This window comes from Mirounga leonina, unplaced genomic scaffold (assembly GCF_011800145.1).
Source record: "Mirounga leonina isolate KUSES-001 unplaced genomic scaffold, KU_Mleo_1.0 Mir_366, whole genome shotgun sequence".
Lineage (NCBI taxonomy): Eukaryota > Metazoa > Chordata > Mammalia > Carnivora > Phocidae > Mirounga > Mirounga leonina.
Genome location: NW_023270709.1, coordinates 18523782 through 18530172, shown reverse-complemented (window position 1 = coordinate 18530172; position 6391 = coordinate 18523782). Strand labels below are relative to the sequence as shown.

At 40.1% G+C, this 6391-nt stretch overlaps 1 long non-coding RNA gene across 1 annotated transcript; it reads right to left on the bottom strand.

Moving 5' to 3' along the window:
* Positions 1–163: 163 nt before the first annotated feature.
* LOC117997438 lies at positions 164–4380 on the bottom strand. Its single transcript, XR_004675818.1, has 3 exons — positions 4083–4380; positions 3083–3265; positions 164–1536 (listed from the first exon to the last, which is right to left on the bottom strand). It is a non-coding gene; the product is annotated as an uncharacterized LOC117997438 (long non-coding RNA).
* Between the last annotated feature and the right edge of the window lie 2011 nt (positions 4381–6391).

The following is a 6391-nucleotide window of genomic DNA, read 5'->3' as shown; positions in this document are numbered from 1 at the left end:
CCCCCCCCCAACCCGTGTGGGCCCTGCGTGGGCTCTGCACTCAGTGTGGAATCTGCTTCTTCCTCTCTCTCTGACCCGCCCCCTGCTTGTGCTATCTCTCTCTCTCCCTCTCATAAATAAACAAAAATCTTAATAAAAAAAAAAAATAGAACATGGCCTGGAAGCCCTCTATCCATCTCTTTCCAATCTCAACCCACCCTCTCCCCAAGAGGTCACTGTTGCCCTTACATTTATAATAATCTCTTTTTTGTCTTTTCTTTAGTTTTACCAGCTAAGTCTATGTCACTAAATACTATAAAGTTATATCACTATGTCTCTTACTGTTTTTTGAACTTTAAGTAAATGGGAGCACAGAGTTTTTTGCCTCTGGCTTCTATCCCTGAACATTAGATTTCTCAGTTTCATCCCTGTTGCTGAGGGTACTATGGTTCACCAATTTTCAATGCTGTTTGATATTCCAAGGCTGGATATACACACTTTATTTGTCCACTCGACTGTCGATGGACAATTTGGCTTGTTTTCAGTTTGGGGCTATCACGAATAGAGAGTTGCTATTCTTCTGGTGTTCACACGCACACATTGCTGTTGGGTGTCTACTCATGGGTAGAATCTGGGTCACGAGAGGCATATCTCTAACTTTCGTAGATAATGCCGAACAGTTACCCAAGAACAACCATAGTCCTGACATTCCCTGTAGCAGGGTATGAGTGTTCCCGTTGCCCTACCCTCAAGCTTCATGTAATTTTTTCCTTTAGCTTATCTGAATTTTCTATTTTTCCTCTGTAATACATATCTATATATCTTTAATTAGGCAAAATGGTTTAATTAGACAAAATACTATTCTAATAGTTCTTAAAATGATCTTTCCCAATGGGATATTATTTTTAAAAATCTTAAATTGAAGTAAATCACTCAGAGGAAAAGCACACAGATCACAACTCAATGGCTTAATGAATTGTCACAAAGTGAACACATTTCTGTATGTACCACCCAGGTCAAGGGAGAGAACTTTCTAGCACTCCTGAAGCCATCTCCCTGCTTCCTTCTGATCACCATCCTCCCTCCTCCTCATCAAAGGTAAACCATCATACTTTGTCCCAACACAATAGATTGAGTTTTGTGTGTTTTTGAACGTTCTACAAATGGAACGATCCAGTATACATGATTTTGTGTTTTGCCTCTTGTTTATTTTTCATCATTGTGAGGTTCATCCATGTTGTGATGTGTAACAGTAACTTGTTCATTTCCCCCCCCTTTTCTTGTCACAAGGAAGAGATACTGACCGAAAGGAGCTGAGCTGCTCATTACAGTTTCAACTCATGGGATACGTACTGACCAGGACCACACATGGCTTAGAACGCTTTACCGCCATTTGTATTTTTGTTGTTTCCACACAAATAACAAGCTTTGGAGTTAGAAAGATTGTAGACAGAGTGAATGGGATACCTGTGAGCTGCCGTCTGGTTTCTGCAGTAATGACTCCTCTGGGAATCGTCTTTTGGTGAGAATGGATGTTTTCTCTCCCTTCTTGTCCACCTAAAATGCAAAGCAGTATCCTGTCCCCAGGCTGCACACTTTTATGTAAAATAGAGCTACCACAGGATTTTACTGGAAAGTTGATTTGTTTCGGAGGATCATGAGAGTCCAAGGATGAAACTGGCATGTAGCCACAGGGGGAGCCCTTGACCTAGAAGCAGGGACAACTTCAAAGCTGTGTTGGTACATAATGGAACAGGGCACTTTTAGCATGAATCATAGCCTCAAAACTTTCTAGAGGAAAAAAATCCTAAAACTGTCCTCCAAAAGGAAAGGTAAAATCAATACCTTATATTTTTTTACTCTTTCAAATAAGCAACGCTAAACCGTTCCACAAAAACAATTGCTTAAATCTAGCTTTTGGGACTTTGTCCTTTCTCTTTTTTCTTTTTTTTAAGAACAAACTGTCAGCTAAGTTTGAACTCTTAAAATGGAATCTTGATATCAATCTATTTTTTTAAAGTAGCCAAACAGGCTCTCTGATGGTAACTCTGAAATGCTGTGTGTGAATGCATAGTAAACATAATTTTTCTTCTTTTTTTTTTCTTTAGGCCTTGAGATGTAATTATTAAAGCTTCAAATGTCCCTAGTGATATTAGCTAGAAAATAAAATTTGGATCACAGGAATAAAACCACCTAAGGTGTGCCTTCATGACTACTCTCCTCAAAATAATTCACTGAAGAAATTCTGCCCTCCCCCATACACAAATCTGTCTGTAGACCGTGGACATGGCCAGCAAATTTAGCAAGAATACTCAAAATGGTCAAGTTGAGTCTCAAAGCAAAGAATGCTGTGTTTAAACACAAAAGGTAAAAAATTTTCCACCCCCAAAATAAAATAAAACATGGCTGAAATCACGTGCAAAAAGCAACAGGTCAAAAATGCTGAATAGAATTGCAAAATTTAGGAGACCTTGTTGCTAAACTAGCTATTGAAGAGTTTACTGATTAGCTTTCTAAAAAAAAAAAAAACAGGAAAGGATAAGATTTCTTAAATAGCTGATTGAGACTCGTTTTTATTAGTGAACTACATAGGTACCCATTGGAAAAAATAGCTATGAACGTATAAGTCATTTTTAATAAGAATATAGCTAATTTTGTAGAAATTTGAACTATGTGAAATCAAGATTTCATTAAATTGAGCAGTGCTAAAGTGCTTTGTATCCTTTCTTTCTCTAAGGGAGATAAAAATCCCCTTTCCTACCCTCGTCCCCTCCCCCCACCTCCCACCCCTCTCTCCAATTGAGGCTAGGAGAGATTCTCAGACTGGGAAGGCACTGGGTAGAAAGTTATTGTTCTCTTTTGCCAATGCTTTTTAATCCCTATCTACCAATCTTCCCTATTTCATAAAAAGAGGATCACAGCTGTGCCAGATCGTGTGATAGCTATATAATCTCGACACAATCCACAGGGGTTTAGGACAGAAATTAACAAATATATTTCAGCTTGAAACCTTCCCTAGAAAGAATATCAACTAGTTTCTCAAACATTCAGAGGCCAGAGATCGCATCATCTTGCTTTTTAAGAACCCAAGAGTGAGGATTACCATGAGAAAGGTCTTTTAGAATTGGATTTTGCTTGTCATAGAAATGTCCACCTTCTGTGGGTGCTCAAGTAGAACAAGCATTGAACGGAGAAGTAGATGTCTCAGGTTCCAGTACTGAATTTGCCACCAACTAGTTGTATAATCTTTGCCAATTTCCTGCAATTCTTTGGCCCAGATTCCTGTCTATAAAATGAAAAAATTGAATTAGATTCTGTAAGGATCCTTCCAGTTCTAATAATATGGTATTGTATAAGTTATATTTCTAGACTATGATTAAGTAATAGACCACTCTCTCCCCATTATTCTACATCCAGTTGGATTCACCAAGACTTTTTCTTTCTTGCACACGCACTGAGAGGCGGTGTTGGGATTGGAAACCTAACTCGTTGCTGGTACCGTGTCAGGTCCCTTCTCAGATGCAGAGTTAACTGAATGGGCATCTCGTCTCCTTAGTTCCTTTTAGAGCAATCCATTATCATAACTGGTCCTTCTTTGGGCACTGGAATCCCCCTGATGTTCTATGGGAACATTATAATATCAAAGTGAAAAGTAAGGCTGGGTATGGAACCCTGGGCTTCCATATATATTTGGGTCGCTCCCTGGAGGACTGAGCATCCGTAAGTACCTGGATCTTACTCCTTTTAACCTTTGAAAGTTAACATCGGGATAGCGTCAACATTTAATCACTGTAACTAGAGCTCGGAGGACAATTTGAAATAGCAAGTTTACAGCATCATCCATGATACCTGACAAAGGAGAGAATTTTCCCGCACTTGGAATGACAGTGGATGCCACCATGAGGAGCTGCAAACAGGGAAGCAAATCCACTCCATCCTACTAGGAGCCCTTCCTGTTTTGTCAGCCAGCATGGTTTCCTAAATCTCAAATTGCAACAGAACTGTTCTGCAATTCCATGGCTAGCTATTTCGGGAGCCTAACACAGCAGGACAAATGTGCACAAGTCCACACAGTAAGACAGAAGAATTAAAAATGTATTTACCATCTGTTGGTAGTTTCCTTGCGGGGCTTTTTTCTTTTCCTCTACTGAAGCCACAAATAGGGTCTTCTTACTTCCTTCCATGCTCAGAGAGCAGAGTTCTCTCTTCACATCATTGCAAACACAGGGCTTTCTCCTTCTTCTCCTTCTCCTTCTCTTTCTTCTTCTTCTTCTTCTTCCCCTCTTTCAAAATCCTCCAGAGTGTTAACTCTGGGACGATTTCGGGCTCTAGGATCATTTCCTTTGCATATAAAGTGGAATGAGTCTGTGAAGAGGTTATATTGTTTTGCACATCTTTTTTTACGGCCAGGTTACTTTCAGATTCTACACTTGAGTGCTGGGCGCAGTGGACTCCAGGAAGCTCCAGGGAGGAACAGGAGGGGTCAAGCACAGGCTAACTGAATGGAAGTCAAGTCCTTAAATTAAGCTTGGGAATTCACGTTGGCCCTTTACAGTCTACTTAATCCTTACCATGATGAGATGTGCCAGATGGGAGCCAACATTTCTAATAGGAAAGGGTCCAAGGGATGTGACCTTGGACTTCAAGTGAAAGCCATTTACAACCATATGGTAGCAGAGGCAAAAATCATAAGCTGGAGTATAGCTTTGCTAGTCGAGAAAAAGTAGAGCTTTGTTAACTAGTTAGGTTGACTCGAAGCCTTTTGGTTAATGCAGGAATGCTCAATGCTCAACAAAAATCACTCGCTTTAATTTCTGAGATGCACATATTATTTGCTCAAAAATGAAATCGAATAAATAGAGGTGGGTATTAAAAGTGTTGCCTTGGCCAAAAAACTGTGAAACAGTATTATGACTGGCCTATTTCATTCAGGTAACGATTTGTTAAAAATTCTCAGGCTGCATAGGTGGGTAACTTCCGCTTGAAATGGTGCTGGGTGACCTGGGACCCTGGGCAGGACCTTTAAACTCCCAAGTCTCAGTTTAATCACCTAAGAAATGGGGATCATGATCTTTACCTCAGTGTATTCTTGTGGGATTAAAGGAGACGAGATTTACAAAACTCCTACCATGTTGCCTGGCACAGAGTAAGAGCTTGATAAATGGTAGCTTTTATTATGATTATTAGAAACCATAGCTATGATACCATTTATCTCAAAACTTGCTGTCAGGCTCATACATTCTCTTCAACTCTGTTTTTGAATTTTGTGTTTTAAAAGTTCTTCATGAACCTGAGTCGGATTGTGAAATTTAGCTTTCTTAGTATAATTAAGTCAAAGGTATAATTAAGTCAAAGATCTAGTAAATAGTATATGCTCCATCGCTCGGATAAGATGCATTTGTTTTGGATTAGCTTCTAATGAGATCATTGATGTGTTGGGCCTTATAAGGCTTTGTACATAGTAGGTCTGGAAAAATATTATTGATTCGCTAATTCATTTAACAGTCGATGCATCTTTAATGGGTATCTATCATGTTCTAGGCACTTGGGGTTTATCAGTGAATTAGAGGAAAACCCCTGCTCTCCTGACAATAAACAAAAATAAAAAAATTAAAAAAAAGGAAATGACACAGAATGTTCTAAGGTAATGCATTTATGGAATAATAGAGCAAGGCAAAATGGATCAGGAAAGTCAGAGGGTATACTTTTAAGGAGGGGAGTCACATTATGCTTCTCGGGTAAGTTTTTGTTTGTTTGGTTTTTTTTTAAGAAAAAAAAGACTGAGGAAGATGAAGAAGTGAGCCTTGGATAGTCAAGGAAAAGCATTCCGAGCAGGGGGACCAGCAAGCAGAAAGGCCCCGGGGCAAGAGAGTACCTAGCTTGTCTGAGGAAGAGCAAAAATTAAAGTGAGGCTGGAGCCCTGGGAGCAAGGAGAGAGTGATAGGATATGGGATCTGAAAGATTGAGGGCATCCTGATTGTGTGGGGGCTTTGTGGGCCATGGGAGGACTTTGACTTTGACCCCAAGGGGAGTAAAGCCATTGGATGCCTCTGAGCAGAGTCGAGGCATCACCTGACGCAGACAACCATCTGCTAATGGCAGAGGCAGAGAGACAATTTAGGAGACTGGTGCAATAATCTTAATGAAGGATGGTAGTGCTTTAGCTTTGATGATGGCAACCCAAGTGGGGAGAAATGGTCAGACTCTGGATATACTCTGAAGGTAGAGCTGTTTGGATTTGGAGGGCGGATTGGACGTGGGCAATGAAAGAAAGAGAGGAGTCGAGATGCTTTTTGACCCAAACCATTGGAAGAATGGAGTTACCATTTACTGGGGTTTGTATGCAAGACCTGTAGTATACATCCCATTGTGAGTCTGAGAATAGATACCTCACGATTCTGGGCTTGAGTGT